This window comes from Lycorma delicatula, chromosome 1, assembly GCF_047948215.1.
Source record: "Lycorma delicatula isolate Av1 chromosome 1, ASM4794821v1, whole genome shotgun sequence".
In the NCBI taxonomy this organism is placed as follows: domain Eukaryota; kingdom Metazoa; phylum Arthropoda; class Insecta; order Hemiptera; family Fulgoridae; genus Lycorma; species Lycorma delicatula.
Window position 1 is genome coordinate 136,375,093 of NC_134455.1, and position 18,714 is coordinate 136,393,806.

Sequence of the window (18,714 nt, forward strand, 5' to 3'; positions counted from 1 at the left end):
GGGTGGGTTTCCCTGCCTCATGGATACTGTGTGGAGGGAACTGTACTAAAGAATGATCAAGTAGGGCATAATAAAAAAGGAAAAAAGATGGTATCCGGGGACAAAGCGTGGTTGCCATGTAGGGCTAGAGTGGCAGCCCTGATGCCTAGGATGCTTTGGCTCACCCACACACAAGAGTGGGGGGTGGGGAGTCGAAGCTCTCCGATGATGCCAGCAGGGACCCTCAAGATTTGAGAGGGCCGCGGGGAGAGCAAAGGACGTGCGAAACGCACGGAGCTCCTGGAGCTGAATAGTGTATTGACGAGAAGGGCAGCCCTCCAACAGAGGGCTGTCCAGAAGGGGAGGTCAATGTCCCTCGATGAAGCTGCGAGGACCCCGACGGAACGCCCACAGGACCGGGCAAGACAGGGGGCCAGTAAACTGCCACGCCACTAGACATAACAGTGCATTGCTTAACGGTGGAGGCCAGTAGTATTTAACAAGGTCCGAAAAAAAGATTTCATAGGAAAGCTACCTATTGTAATGGGAACGATGATTCGACTTTCGGAAAATTTCGACATATCTTCGTGTTCACATCTCCCAGACCCCAAAACCACAGTCAGCTTAAAAGTTTATGTATACATTTATATATACATTTCACTTTCTTGTGGATGCGATAACTTTGCGCCAATCACTTTCAAATTGTTCCTTAAAAATAACCCGTCCCAAAATCTCGTTCGAATTCGTTAACGGCCAAAGTCGGACGATGGGAGTCGAAATGGGGCTTTTTCGAAAAAAATTGCTATAACTTTCTTATTAAGTAAAATATCGAATTCGTTTAAAGTTCCTACTATTCTTTGGATAAGGACCTAAAACTTATATATGTAAAGTTTTTTGATATACCAACCATTGGTCCAGAAAGTGAAAAAATGGGGTTTTGAAGACAAAAAAAAATCATACCTCCCTTAATAAGTGCAGTATCGAATCAGTTTAAAGTGATCGTTAGTCCTCCAAACATTACCTAAAACTTTTGTCTGAAACCATTTTTGATATGACTAACCCTTACAGCAAGGGATTACCAAAATGTTGCTGTAAGTTGGGGTTGGTCGTATGCTAAACACGTGAAACTTTTTTCATGTGCAATCTTTATCGCATTGGGTAAATTTGAAGTTTTTCTTAAATTTAAGGTGGAAATCTTTTTTATCCCCTACTTAGCACCAGTGAAATCTACCGCCACCATCTGTTGTGCTGAAGGATTTTTTTCTATTCCATAAGTTTAATTAGTATATAAACCATCCCAGGCCCAAAGACACAGGTTTGCCTTGAATTAAAATCTCTGGAACCTAGTTAGTAATATCTATAAAAAATTGGAATGAATGTATTTAACAATTTTTAATTCACATTTTGTATCATTTTACTACAGAACTTGTAAAATAGTAAAAATCAAATGATACAGAGAACAAATCAAATAGAGATTGAGAAATAAATGATTTTTACAAAACATTTTTTTTTTACTTATCTAAAGCAAACTATTATTTTTTTCATTGTAAAATGAGGCTTTGTGGACTATCACTTGAAATTTATCTAAATATAGATTTTAATCTGTGGCATGTCTGTTACAGTTTGGATATATTGGCCACTTTTAACATTATTAAGCAAACTTTTGATAACATCTTTGAATGAGTCATACCTATAGTTTTCAAGATATTAATAAATGCAATATCCTAATTATTGAATTGTATTAAATTAATTATATGTAATATTTAATAAACTTTTATTTATTTATGTTGCCAAGCGATGCAACAGATAAAAAATAAGATAAAGAAATTCATTATTAATAATGTTGCTCTACAGGCACGTCAATATTATCCTTTTTCTCTTGTCTTCACAATTTTTAAACTCAAAAAATTTTAGAATTCTCTTTTTCCACTTATTCAGTCCAATCAAAAATAGGTATCACAATATCTATTTTCATATAAGCCATCTAGGTTAACTTTTAATAATAAAGTAATTAGGTTCTTTTGTTATAACTTTTCTTCTTTTTACTTTCAATAGCCACTTAATATTTTTTCTACATTTTTTATTTATATAACTGCGAAATGCTGCCATGTTAGAATAATGATACTTACATATTAGCCCTTCAATGATCCCATAACTTTGAAAATATTTAAAAGTTACAGGATCGTTAACATATTTTACATATTAAAAATATAAGCATTGTTGCTTATAATTATAGACATAAATTAAACAAATTTAACCTATCCTTGCTTTGCACGCTAAACTCGACTAATTAACAGTAATGTTTTGAGTATTTAAATAATAAATAATTACTGAATTTATTATTCAAATACTCTAAACATTACTGTGTTAATTAGTCAAGGTTAGCAAGTATAGGTTAAGTTTGGTTAAATTATATTTATAAAATAAACACAAATGGTTATACAAATGGTAATATAATGATTATATCGTGAAATTAACAATAACCTAAAAGTTTGCAATTTATTGGTTGTCGGGCACGTATTAGCCTGACACTTACTTAGTGTCGGCACTAAGTAGTGCCAAAATAATTGAACAAGATAGCATCAACTTTTAATTTATTTAATAATTAGTGACAAAATACAATAGTTATTCAGTTGTAATATTGATTTAATAGGCTCTTAAAATTTCTTTCTATTTATATAACCATGATCTGCTACCACATTAAAATAACAGTTATTCTAACATGAAAATATCTTTGAGAAATATATCATTATTATAGTCCTTTTTCTATAACTTGGAAACTAAACAACCATAATTCCATTGGAAATTTGTCTTCAGATTTAATACTGTAAATTATTTTCTAGTTTACTATAATTGTCTATGAATGATTAAAAAGTTTTTCACTGTAACTGCCTACTGTTGTATGAGGCTCATTTAAATTTGTATGAATCATTTCTAAAATTTCTTTGTCTCGTTTTCTTTTACTTTTAAAAGGTAAATAGTGAACTTTACTTTTTACACATACTGTACATTTCAGATATTCTGATCCTATTTATTTTGGTACATCCAATTAATATTTTATTTTTCCATAAAGCATTTAAATAATTAAAATTTATATCTTCCAACGTAAGAAGTGATTTTTTCTTTTTACTTTTACTTTCATTGTTTATCAAACATATATCTATTCTTTTTTTCTGTTTTAAAATAACATAATTCATCATATGATATCAATTATCTTCACTTCTAATAGTAGCTATTAAATCTCTATCACGATTACAAATTTTAGAAACACTGCCATGTGATACTATTTTATTTTTTATTGTTATTTAAGAATAGATTATGAACTCTGTTTCATTTCTTTTACATAAAAAAACATTAGCAGAGTCACTTCACTCTTAAATGTGTATTTTTATTTTCTTTAAATTCAGTACTAATAAACAGGCAAACCTATAACAAGAAACAGAATTTATTTTTCTACCTTTGCCTACCACAATAGAAATCTTTGAATGAGATATGGTAGCATGGGATATTTTGGTCAAAAACCTTGAGAAATTGCTTCAATGAATCAAATTTTAAATGAAAGGGCATTAGCTAAATTTGCTGTGAGCCAAATAACAAGAGATTTACCACATTTTTAGTTTTTATTAATATATTTCCTAACTTCAACATTTCTTTTGGACTAATTTGCAATGACCAAAATATCTTTCCTGGTTCTCGTATTCCATTTACAAAAAAAGGACGTGAAATTTATTGTGTTCTCCTTCTTGTACCCAACAAAATACATCATTGAATAGAATATTTTCTAAGTTCTTTTTTAAATTTTGATACATTTTTTAATAGGCAATATGTACTGAAGAAAACTGGATTGCTATTATAAAGAATACCTTCTAGGCTCCTTTTAATTGAGAATAAATTCTAGTGTTCTCCTTCCTTAAAAAAAAAAAAAGAAATTTTCTGTACCACTAGTCTTCCAGAAACTAGTACATTTTTCTGACAACCCTGCCCCTACCAGTACTTCTTTCTTTGGTAAAACCAAATTGCATACCAAATAATCTTAATTCTGAGTGGTTGAAAACTTATGGATCCTCATCTTTAAATGTTTAGTGAAGAATACCAATTTATTTTTTATTGAGTAAATTGAGTACTGAATCCATCAAGTGGATGATGTTTTGTTGACTGGTAATGCAGTTGAATGTGTTTGAAGAGAAACATCTGGTCCATGAGGCACAAGTCTAATTACGGGGTGATTTGGGTATTCAATGACTTACTTGTTTTTCTTATTAATACCATATATTTTGAAGATACAAAAAAACACAAATTTTGTTGCTCATGATAAACCACTGAAAAAAAGCCAAGTGTCAGATAATTAAATCCATTTGTACCATTGACTTAAACTTTCTTTTCAAGATCTATATACAACATGCAGAACCAACATTTATCTCTACCTCCTTATACTATTTAAAATATGTCAAATATAAGTACTAACTACTGGCAAAAGAAGTCACTGTTACTTTACCTCAAAATCCACTTATATAATTAATTTGTTCATTTAATCTTTACTAACTGCATTATCCAAATTTGCTTTTTTAAAACAAGCATCATGACAGCATAATGTAAATTCAAGCAAATAACTTGCACAAGGATGCAGTAAGGATTTATAAATAACCCATTAACTTTCCATGAAGCAGTATTTTTAAGAATAGGTACCATGTTACTCTAAGACAGAGAAGGTTTTCTTTCTGTTGCTTGTTTCCTTTATGACAAATAGAGAATAAATACTTGGTTGGGAAATGAACCCCTACTCTCAATGTAAAAATAAAAGAAACAAACATAAAAACTGAAATAAACATTCATACATATAAAAATATTGTACTATCAGTGTGCAGTGTTGTTTAAAAATATTACGCTAAGATAATAATACTTAAAATGTACTTTACTCACAAAACTCTATATGATTAAAACCAATCATATTTTTTAAATTAGGGCAGCTAATGATTCAACTAGTGACACATATAAAATATTTCATCCAGTGAAATTTTTATGTACCTGTATGATCAACTCTAGGCAGCAAACTGAACAATGATTAAAGTGTATTCATTGTACTTATGAGGTGCGATCAAGAAATATTGGATCTTAATTTTTTATTGTGATAAAAGGTGTAGCACAGGAGGGGGACCCCATTGTAGTATGTGATCTTACTTGTATTGGTTCCATATGATTCACTGTTTTGCTACCATTGCAGCTAGTCGATGTTTAAAAATCATGAAAGTAGAATGTGTGAGTAGTGCTTATCGTGTTATTGTTACCATTCAAAATGACTGAATGAACTGAACAGAGAATCTACATTCATTTTTGTCAGAAACTTTGTCATACACAAGTAAAAGACAGTGAGCAAGATTAAAACAGCTTTTGGTGATCCAAGCTATGGATGTTACACAGATTAAAGACTAGTATCACTATTTCTAAGATAGCCAAATATCTATTGAAAGTGACAAACACTCTGGTAGACTCTTCACCAGCAAAAACTCTGAAAAAACTGGGCAAGTTTGGCATATGGTGATGAATAATGTCAAATAATAATCAGAGTTTGAAAATAAAGTAGGAATTTCATTTGGCTCAGTGTAATCAATTTTGACAGAAGATCTCAGGATGTGGTGTATAACAGTAAAATTTATCCCTAAACTTCTTCATAAATAAAAGTAAAACCAACTGTAAGATATACAGGAAAATGCTAATAGTGATTCTGATTTTGACCTTGAGACAAAAACACAGTTATCTCATTGGAAAGCTCCAAGTTCTTCGCAACAAAAGAAAGCCAGGCAATCGCTAAGTAATGTAAAGGTCATATTGACAGTCTTTTTTGATTATCAAGCCATGGTATATCACGATTATGCTCTTAAAGGACAAAGTGTCAATAAAGAATTCTACATAACTGTTCTTTGTCAGCTAAGAGATGCTGTTCGACACAAGAGGCCACAACTTTGGGAGAATAGCAATTGGAAAATTCCTCACAATGCTCCAGCCCATGTATCACAATTTATCCAGAGATTCTTGGCAAAGCACAAGAATGATTAATGTCAGCAGGCTTCTTACTCGCTAGACATGGCTGCTTATGATCTTTGCTCTTTCCTAAGATTAACATTTCACTTAAAGTAAAGAGATTTAAAAACAGAGAAGAGATCAAAAGAAATGTGACAAGAGGACTTAAGTTATCACTAAAAAAGACAATGTCAGATACTTTTTGATCACACCTCTTATTACTGTTAAACTATCAAAAAAAAGTATCAAGATCTGCAATAAATACAGCATTTTAATAAATAACTTGACAACAGTAAATTAAGTAATGATCCTCAAATATTACACATCCTGCAGTAATTTTCCCTAAGTATGCGTGCTGGACAGCTTTTTTATACAGAATGTAATGTAATAAACTAATTTATTTTCTAATCCTATAGGCACACTTTATGTGAATTCATGTCTTATCAAGAAAAGGATATGATATATTATCTTTAGCAATCATCATACAGTTTATGACATTTTTTCATTATAAAGTTGTCTATACTATTTGAGCTGTTAATGGTTTTAACAAAATTGTTCATTTAAAATTGAAAATGAGTTAGTAAATGGATCTAGTAAAATATTCTGAAAGTATCTTGTCTTCATACAAGGAAAGTTATTGTAAGACATAAAAAAAAAATAAAGAAATGAAAAATCTTTAAAAAAGTAAAATAAATGAAAAAATATTTTCTGACATACTGAATTGTAAAACCTGCCATACAAGGCAAACTTAGTTGTAAATTAATTTGCATTGTCGATGTCTTATGTGTGTATGTGATTGGAGAAGATGTTTATAACTGAGTGTATGTCGATGATTCATTCATATATGCAAATGTGCACACATAAATTTATTAGTTGGGTCATTAATTTCCTCAAATTTATTATCAACATTATGTTGTTTCATTAAGTTATTATATTTTTCAACCATCATGAAACATTTTTATAGTACTTTTTTATAAATATTAATTAAAGTGGTATCATATCCATTTTCAAATGCTATATATATTTTATGATGTTCATTTCTTCATTTGTGTATTTGTTTTATCTGATTTTACTATTAAAAGATTGAAAAAAATCAAATTTCTAAAAGTAACAAAAAGTTAATAAAAAGTTCATATCAATTTTTAATAATAATAATTATTATTATTATTATTTAAAATTCCATTCTATATTATATCCTTTTGAATGAATTGCCCCTTTGTTAACTGGACTTCCAAAATTTCATAAATTAAAAACATCAATGTAATCTTAGATCAATTTTTAATCTTCCTCTGTTACATTATATCTAAAATAACAGATAAAATTCTTAGAAAAAAAATAAATTTACCTAATACATTTAATATAAAAAATGGTTATGATTAAGTAAATGAATTAAAAAAGTTTAAATGTTAATAAAGACACTAAACTGATTACTTATGACACAATTAACATTAATCGTAGGCATACCTATAGACCATACCATAAATATATTAGAAAATAAATTAATAAGTAACCAGGAAGATCCAAAATTTATTAAAGGTATCATCACTATTTTAAGAAATATATGTCAACAAAACTATTTTGAATTTAATAACAAGTAATTATATACAAAATATATCAACCTATGAGATTTCCCCTAACAGCAATTATGTCAGAAATATATTTATATAATTTCGAGGGTAAATTAGTGTATGGTATCATTCATGCACATAAAGTTTTAATGTAGATACAGTATGTTAATGATATTCACATTAAATATAATCCAATAATAAATAATGAACATCTAATAATATTAAACAAATTAAATTCTTATAATGAACATTTAAATTCACACTTACAACAGATAATAATAAAATGTTAAATTATTTAGATGTCAATATTGAAATAAACACAGACAACCAAATTGAAGTATCAGTATAAAGAAAACTTACTTCTAATAATACAACAATTCATAAAAGAGCAAATCACTCTTGGTCTTATGAAATTAATATTTATACAAATATGATTATAAGAACAATTAAATAAATATATAATAAAAATTAAAAAATGAAATAAACATCATAAAATATATAGTGGTTGAAAATGGATATGATACTACTTTAATTAATATATATAAAAAACTATCAAACCACAATAAGAAAATAACTACCTTAACATAAAAAACTGAAAACATATGCATGAAGTATTTATAGCTAATATCACTGAAAACATTACTAAAACTTACAGTAAAGAAATATTTAAAGCAGCATACAAACTTAATAACTACATAATAAAATAATTAAAAAAGCAAAAAATAATAATAATGAAATAAACAATGTGTGGAATTTATAAAATTAAATATAATAATGTTGGTGGTATTTATATAGGAAGAACTTATATATCCTTTAAAACTAGATTTTTGAACATTATAGAAATTACGAAAATAATATATTTGGTTTTTCTAACAGAGCAGACAATTTAATAAACAACAAACATACTATTTCTGATATTAACAGAGATTTAGAAATTAATAAAGGTGACATAAAATTAAATATATTAGAAAAATATTGCATATGTAAATACAAACAAAATTTCAATTTGATAAACCATCACACAGTGTTTGAGGGAAATAATCTTATAAAATATGCAACAGATAGCAGCACTCATATCATAATTAGTACACAGTTTTCATTTTAGTATTTTTAATTTTTAATATGCAGTTTAATTAAATAATTCAATCATGACTGAGAATGTGGGATCTTGCAAAAGTACTTTCATGGTAAAATTAAGGTAAGATATGTCTTACTCAATATTCTGTACTAGGTAATTTATATTAATCAAATTTAAAATGAAATCAATATATATTATTGGTATTGTTATAAATTTATCCTGCTAGGTTGACAATTCTAAGTTGTAATTTTCATGTCTAATCTATTATTTATTAAATTAATGAATTTGAAAATACATTTAGCAAATATTTGGCTGACATAATTAACATGCATGAATCATAGGCTAGGATTTCAAGGCCCTAAAATACAAGGTTTTAATTTATTTAGGGATAATAAGAATCAATGAGGTATTGGTGGAGTTGCTCCTTATGTTCGATTATTATACATTAAGAAAATCTTCATATATACTAAATAAAATAAAGTAGAATAATTTATTGAGTCCTTCACACTTCTACCTATGGTAGTCTTTGTGTAATAAAAATACAATTTTATAGAATTTAAAATTAAGGAATAATATTTAATGTCTTTTCTATGATAATCTGATTCCACCTAACTCTGCAGATTACTTAATGACTGAAAAGAATATAAACATCAATATATATAAAATGTATATTATATGAAGCTGCAGGAACAGTTTTTAGTGGTTGAATGAAGGATTTTAGATAGTGAAGAATAATATATTGATACTATTTTTAGTCTAGTTAGTAATTTAAATTCACATTAAAATAAATCTAAAATATAAATCATACCACTAATACCTTTGAAGAATATGTATTTAGTACTAATCCATTTTTCATGTTCCCTAACTTACACCATACAAATTTAAAATCATAGGATTCAAATTCATTACTGCATAACCTATATAAGCATTCCATCTGCAGTTCGATAAATAACACAATGTAGCAAATGATGATCAAGCATATCCAGATAATAGTATACATAATGAAGTCTGATTTTTGGAGGATCTATTTTGTCTTTATGCATACAACAGATTTAATTTCATCAAAATACTCTAATCAAATCACTGCATTTTATTTGTTGTTTTTAACAAATAAACCTTTTTTTTTTAATTTTTTGTTAACTTCATCTAATTTGAATTTGGAAGTACTGCAGTTAAAATTATTTAAATAATATATTACATACAACTGACAATCAATTGCAACAGTACATACTTTTTCATTACCCTAACCATTTTAAATATATTTAATACAAGAATATAATCCTTTTATAATTTTGGCAATCTTTCATTGTAAACAATTCTATTAAAATATACATTGCATTCAAAAAGTAACTATACACTTACACAAACACGAGTATTTGTTGAGGGATTGTATTCTGTGTGCTGCGAGTAATGTTTTCTGTAAAAATTAATAATTGTGCATTGTGTGTAGTTTGTTTCTTAGAGCCAGTCAGGCTGGTGACCTTGTGATGAGGTGTGTCTGATTCTTTGTTGTTTACACTATGTTGATTACCTAAGAATGACTGAGACCATGTATGCTCAGAATGGTGTTTACTATAGAACATTGAATATTTCTTATTGAATGCGTCTTTCACGAGTGCGAGTACATATAGACATCCCAACCCTGTAGGGAAAGACATCCACCTAGTGATGTTCCGGTCACCACCCCCCCTGTTCATAGCCCTGATGGGCTTTAACGGAAGTTGTCTATCGCCCTCTGACTTTTTACATCTCATAGTAATAAGCCTGGCCTCATTGAGATGCCACTGATGTAAATGCCTCGGTAGACATTTACATCGGTGATTTATTAACTCAGCTTTTGCCTTTGCTGTAGGCCTCGTCTGGACATCTTGAATATCCTACATTATATCCCTCTGAACTAGCTAACAAGTTTGTGGAAGCACAAACCCTGCACCTAGTTCTACTTTTATTGAGCCAATTTCTGTGAATGTCTCGAAATTTGAGGTAAATTTAAACACAACATACCACCAAAAAAAAAAAAATGTTGCTCGCAACAACAAAATTTAGTCTTAATTCCCTTACTGAATTCAACTTTTGTTTGTACCCGACTTAGGTTAAATTATGGATTCCGGTTTGGTCTACAAGGGAGAGGCAGACAGAGCTCCTATTCTTACTCAGCTCCATCCCAGAATCCCATGTGACATTCACTTCTTAAACTATAGTCAAGATGCCACTACACCTCACAAGAGTACATATAGACAGTGAAAGACCAGTTTTCAATTAAATTTCCAGGTAAACTGGTTCCTAATTGAAATATATATATATATGTATTTTTTATTAGCCTTCGGGACCGCTGTTAGGTATTGCTTCAGAGGATTAAATGAAGGACTATTTTGTAGTGGTTGAAAATGCTATGCCTGACCAGGATTTGAATCCGGGACTTTCAAATGAAAGGCTGAGATGATACTATTTCTGCCATGGAGACCAGCAATCAAAATATATTGTAAGAGCACTAATCAAGAAATTTAGGGAAGTGGGATCAGTAAAGGGCTATAAACGGAGTGGTAGACCATCATCAGCACTCAATGAAGAAAAATTGCAATACATTTCAGCTGCTTTAAACTGTAGTCCCAACAAGTCAATACGAAAGTTGGCCAATAGAAAAACAACAATGTTGCAATTGCACATAAGGAAGTTTGTACGAAGCTTCTTATTCCATATAAACTGAAAGAGGTCCAAAAGTTATTAACTAGTCAGAGTGTAGAAATAAATTAAATAATAAGAATGGTTTCTACAGTATCTAGCGAAAAAGTTTTGATGAAATCTTTTACTGTTTTCTATACTGATAAGGCAACGTTATATTATTTCATGAGGATATGTGCATGTACAGAATTCATGTTTATGGTTTCTCAGCAACCCACATACCAAACATGACCAGAAGATGCAATTTTGTAATATTCAGGAGAATAGTTGACCCAATATTATTTGTAGAAACAAAAGATTCAGTTTATTATGAAATCGATCACTAGTTTGTGGGAGAGCTAACTGTGGACAAAATTAATAATGTTTGGATTCAACAAGACTGTGTGACTGCACAGCCAGGCAATCCATTAAGTTACTGCAAAAGGTTTTTGAAGATTGACTCATTTCTAAGAGTTTATGACCACCTTGTTCTCTGGACTTATGTCTACCACAGTGATTCTAAAACTATGTGGCGTGGTGTCCCAGGGAGCCATACTTTTACTTAGAGTAGGAAGCCATGGAAAAATTTTAATTTAAAAAGGGTGCCGCAACTCAGAAAAGTTTGGGAACCACTGGCCTACCAGATTTTTTACTACTGACGTTAAGGAAAAAGTCAAGTTTACCTTCACAATACCCCACAGCCTTCTGGAACTTCAAACTGCCATTTGTAATTCCACATGAACAATTTGTGAGGGTCTTTAAGAACAAGAAAAATGTGTACAGATATGTTTGGATGTTCATGGTGACCAATTTCATGAACTATTAAGGTAAGGTAAGTCATATTATAAAGTATTTAAGTACATATTGTTGTAATATCGTATAGTTAATGCATACATTCTGTATGCATAACAGGTTTGGTACTCAACAAGACGAGGTGCATATTCGCAGAGTTTACAAACTAGTGCTTTGTGTACAGTCACGTTCCAGTGGTAAGTACAGTAACTGCAACTTCTGCTATGAGGTTAGACTGCTAATTTAAACATTATTGTCTGTGATTATGGATGCAGACGTATATCATGATAGTGTTGGAGTGATCCAGAGTTTGAAGAATGTTTGAATGACTTGGAGAAATCATTTCAAAATGTGGTAAACAACTTCCCTAGAAACCATAAGGCGCATAACTACAGAAAACTTGAAAGTGAACTTCTTCAAAACTATAAAGATCTTGGGTATAACACGTCACTCAAAATTCATTTCTTACATCCACATTTGTATTTTTCCCCTAACAATCTCAGTACTATCAGTGATGAACATGGAGAACGCTTTCACCAGTTGATATCTACAATGGAAACATGATACTACGGAAAATGGAACCCAAAAATGTCAGCTGACTACTGCTGGAATCTAAAGAGGGATCTACCTAAATCAAATCCAAAAGGAAAAGATTTTAGGTGAGTACAAAATGTATGTAATGTATTGTCATATTACGTTCATCATACATTTTTTTTGTTTCAAAAGAAATTTCAGTTACAAAAAACTGAGCCCGATAAAAAATCTATTAACATATGATATCATCATAAAACATACTATAAGAATCAGCCTTTCACTCTCATTTAACAAACAAAAAATTAAATTTTGTTGACCAGTATTATTTAAAAATTCAATAAATTCAGACTTATTTAAGCCTAAGATTAAAAATGAATTCTTGCTTTTGACTTAAGTAACCTTAAAGGAAATTAAATAAAAAGTGGTTTATTTGAGACGGCATTAATCCAAAAACAGAAGTGTTGTTAATAGCTGTTCTAAATGGGGAGAAACAGCATCTATTTCTTTAAACGTTTTATAGTTAATTAATACCTTAGTAGTTTACAATAATGCAGTCCATATAAAATGAATGAGTTCTTCTACAGTATTTTCCAACAAGTATTCAATGTTAACACCTTATATCACACATCAAACCGATAAGGTGAGTTCACCCTGTACTTTAATCAGTATATCTGGCTGGAGTAATGAAAGTAATAGCTGCTTCAAATTGTGTAGATAAATAGGTCGTCAAGGAACATACAAAAATTCTTTTATAAAACCCTAAAAGAAAAAACCACATGGAGTCAGATTGAGCGACCTTGGACATCACTGTTAACAAACTGTATTGGGTCCAAGCTGACTGATCAAGTAATTGAGGAAAACATACTGCAACCAATCCCATACAGAGTTATGCCAATAAGGAGACACACCATCTTACTGACAAATAAAATTTTCCATCTTTCAGTTCAGAAAAGAGACATGAAAGGTGATACCGGCATATTCAAATAAGAAACTCTTGTTTTGCTTGTTTCAATAAAAAGATTGGGCTATAAACTTCCAGTTGGGCTATGCATAAAAACAATTAATTCTGGGGAGTCCTTCACAATAATGGTTTCAACAATGATTTTCTGATCCTTAAATACAAACATTTTGCGTATTAATTTTACCATTAAGATGAAATGTTGATTCATAACTAAACGCAACATTTTCAAGAAAGTCATCATCCTCATGCTGCAATATTTTGATTATGAAGTCGGCACGCACAACATGGTCGGTAGGCATCAAACTCTGTAACAACTGTCAATGGTATGAATGCGTATCCATGAAGTGGATACGCATCAATGGTAAAGGAAGTCATTCATCAATGGTATGAATGAAGTGTCCTTAAAACATGCTACATTGTCTTCACCGATACTGCTAATTTGCGGCCGGCCTTTTTAAGATTTTGTGACATTCAACATTTTCTTCAGACATCTTTGATTGTTCTGTATTCTTCCCTTAATACAAACATTCAGTCATTTAAAATATGCCAACGAAAATTACTGCCACTTGGAGAATCACAATTAAACTTTCTATGGAATGCATGTTGAACTGTATCACAGATTCAAATTTCACAAACTACACAACACAGAAAGCTTTCTGTTCAGGAAATGCTATCTTTAGTAGTGGGGTTGCCAAGCAGGAAGATAGAGAATCAATCTATCGTCACGTGTTTAATTAAAACTGTCCTTTGATTCTAGTCTTAAATGAACACTGTACATATCATACAACAGATATTATAACAAATTAAAACTTCAATATCCTTTTCTATACGCCTACTAATTTTCTGAGTATTTTTATAGAGGTAGAATTTGTTAGTTGTGTAATCAGAATACAAAAGTGTAAAATTTTCATATGTTTTTAATAAAAATTTTCTAGTCCTCAAGAGAATAAGATCCTCAATACCAAAGGGTGGAAAAATTTATGCACAATTATGAAATGTGATGATAAAAAGTAAATATAGTTTCACTAAGAAAAATAAAGAAGTTTATTTTATTAAGCAAAATTAAGGATCTAATTGAAATTGCAATTAAAAACTATCTCTTGAGTAATAAAATTGATTGATTTTGGCACTGAGTCAATCTGTTAGTTTAAATTTTATACCCTAGCATATTTTGGTGCAAAGTTCTTTGTTTTCCTCAACTTGCATCTTCTACAGTGAACTGAAACATTTTTTTTTTGTCTTCCGTCATTTGACTGGTTTGATTCAGCTCTCCAAGATTCCTTATCTAGTGCTAGTTGTTTCATTTCGGAATACCATCTACATCCTACATCCCTAACAATTTGTTTTACATATTCCAAATGTGGCCTGCCTACATAATTTTTTCCTTCTACCTGTCCTTCCAATATTAAAGGGACTATTCCGGGATGCCTTAATATGTGGCCTATAAGTCTGTCACTTCGTTTAGCTATATTTTTCCAAATGCTTCTTTCTTCATCTATTTGCCGCAACACCTCTTCATTTGCCACTTTATCCACCCATCTGATTTTTAACATTCTTCTATAGCACCACATTTCAAAAGCTAAAAAATAATTTCTAATCTTTTCTTCTCAGATACTCCGATTGTCCAAGTTTCACTTCCATATAAAGCGACACTCCAAACATCTACTTTCAAAAATCTTTTCCTGACTAATAAATTAATTTTTGATGTAAACATATTATATATTTCTGACTGAAGGCTAGTTTAGCCTGTGCTGTTTGGTATTTTTTATCGCTCCTGCTTCGTCCATCTTTAGTAATTCTTCTTCCCAAATAACAAAATTCTTCTACCTCCATAATCTTTTCTCCTCCTATTTTCACATTCAGTGGTCCATCTTTGTTATTTCTACTACATTTAATTACTTTTGTTTTGTTCTTGTTTATTTTCATGCAATAGTTCTTGCGTAGGACTTCATCCATGCCATTCATTGTTTTTTTCTAAATCCTTTTTACTCTCAGCTAGAATTACTATATCATCAGCAAATCGTAGCATCTTTATCTTTTCACCTTGTAATGTCACTCCGGACCTAAATTGTTCTTTAACATCATTAAGTTCTATGTAAAGATTAAAAAGTAACGGGGATAGGGAACATCCTTGTCGGACTCCCTTTCTTATTACGGCTTATTTCTTATGTTCTTCAATTATTACTGTTGCTGTTTGGTTCCTGTTAATGTTAGCAATTGTTCTTCTATCTCTGTATTTGAACCCTAATTTTTTTAAAACGCTGAACATTTTATTCTAGTCTACGTTATCGAATGCCTTTTCTAGGTCTATAAATGCCAAGTATGTTGGTTTGTTTTTCTTTAATCTTCCTTCTACTATTAATCTGAGTCATAAAATTGCTTCCCTTGTCCCTATACTTTTCCTGAAACCAAATTGGTCTCCTCCTAACACTTTTTCCACTCTCCTCTCAATTCTTCTGTATAGAAATCTAGTTAAGATTTTTGATGTGTGACTAGTTAAACTAATTGTTCTGTATTCTTCACATTTATCTGCCCCTGCATTCTTTGGTATCATGACTATAACATTTTTTTTTGAAGTCTGAACCTTTTGCATAAATATTACACACCAGTTTGTATAATCTATCAATCACTTCCTCACCTGCACTTCACACTAATTCTACAGGTATTCCATCTATTCCAGGAGCCTTTCTGCCATTCAAATCTTTTAATGCTCTCTTAAATTCAGATCTCAGTATTGTTTCTCCCATTTCAACCTCTTCAACTTACTCTTCTTCCTTTACACCATTTTCTCCGTTATTTCTTCAATATATTCCACCCACCTATTGACTTTACCTTTCGTATTATAAATCAGTGTACCATCTTTGTTTAACACATTGTTAGATTTTAATTTATGTACCCCAAAATTTTCCTTAACTTTCCTGTGTGCTCTGTGTATTTCACCAATGTTCATTTCTCTTTCCACTTCTGAACATTTTTCTTTAATCCACTCTTCTTTCGCTAGTTTGCACTTCCTGTTTATAGTATTTCTTAATTGTTGATAGTTCCTTTTACTTTCTTCATCACTAGCATTCTTATATTTTCTACGTTCATCCATCAGCTGCAATAAATTGTCTGAAACCCAAGGTTTTCTACCAGTTCTCTTTGTTCCGCCTAAGTTTGCTTCTGCTGATTTAAGAATTTCCTTTTTAACATTCTCCCATTCTTCTTCTACATTTTCTACCTTATCTTTTTTACTCAGACCTCTTGTGATGTTCTCCTAAAAAATCATCTTTACCTCCTCTTCCTCAACTTCTCTAAATTTCACCAATTCATCTGACACCTTTTCTTCAGGTTTTTAAACCCCAATCTACGTTTTATTATCACCAAATTATGGTCGCTATCAATGTCTGCTCCACGGTAAGTTTTGCAGTCAACGAGTTTATTTTTAAATCTTTTTTTAACCATGATATAATCTATCTGATACCTTGCAGTATCGCCTGGCTTTTTCCAAGTGTATATTCTATTATGATTTTTAAATTGGGTGTTGGCAATTACTAAATTATACTTCATGCAAAACTCTATAAGTCGGTCCCCTCTTTCATTCCTTTTGCCCAGCCTGTATTCACCCAATATATTTCCTTCCTTACATTTTCCAATCTCCAACTATTATTAAATTTTCATCTCCTTTTATGTTTCATCAATTTCTTCGTATACACACTCTACCTCATCATCATGGGCGCTTGTAGGCATATAGACGTTAACAATCGTTGTCGGTTTAGGTTTTGATTTTATCCTTATTACAATGATTCTATCGCTATGCATTTTGAAATACTCTATTCTCTTCCCTATCATTTTGTTCATTACGAAACCTACTTCTGCCTGCTCATTATTTCAAGCTGAGTTAATTATTCTAAAATCACCTGACCAAAAAACCTCTCCCCACCGAACCTCGCTAATTCCTACTACATCTACATTCATCCTATCCATTTCCCTTTTTAAATTTTCTAACCTACCAACCTTTTTTAAACTTCTAACATTCCACGCTCCGACTTGTAGAATGTTATTTTTTTAATTTTCTGGTGACCCCCCTCCCTAGTATACCTCCGGAATATTTTACCAAGGAAGACGCCTCCATCACTGCTATATGAAAATGCAGAGAGCTACATTTTCTTGGAAAAAAGCAGCTGTAGTTTTCCATTGCTTTCAGCTACGCAGTACTCAGAGGACTGAGTGATGTTGATATGGCCGTTTAAGTCGTCCTGACTTACGCCCTTAACAACTACTGAAAGAGCTGCTGCCCTCTTTCAGGAATCATTCCTTAGTCTGGCTCTTAACAGATACCTCTCCGATATGGTTGCACCTTCGGTCCAACTACTCTGTATCACTGAGCACTCAAGCTCCCTCACCAACGACAAGGTCTCATGATTCATAGAGGGGGGAATGAAACATGTCATCATCAATAATACATGGTTTTCTTGGAAATACTTTATTTTTAATAATCCATGAAAGAAGAAATACATTGGGGTAAGATGAGGCGATCTTAGTGGCCATACACCTACTCCAGTTGACTTAACTACCTATGGGAAACTCTTGGTCAAGTAAGATGTACACTTCTATTTGATAATGATGACTCCTTACCTTCAATTGTATCCTACTTATGATATAACAGTATTCAACATGTTAAGATACATGCACTAGTAGTCAACAGTTACATTGAAAATGACAGGTGGAACAATTCCTTTACCCAAAAAGCCTGCCTAAATTGTAACTCCAGGTTAATTTAACTGTTTCTCAGTTGTTATGTGGGGGGTTTTCTGTTGAATGATGACAGAGTTGCAGTGCCTGACAGTTTAAATTTTGCCTTGTTGGACTAAAAATGTTTTTGAATAATAGAATTCTTTCTTATTTTTCACTTATAAATTATCTCGTTCTGGATCAAGATGATCCAGAACAAAGACCTAATAGTCCATGCATAATCTTGGCTGATATATTTTCAAAACTACATATTGTATCAGACAATCCAAAGATCTGTGTTCAATACCAAATTCACTTGCTGCTCTTATTTTTGATTTATTGGGTTTTGAATAAATGCCTGAGCAACTACCATTTATTTCATTTTCAAGAGTAGTAATGGTGATTGGTCA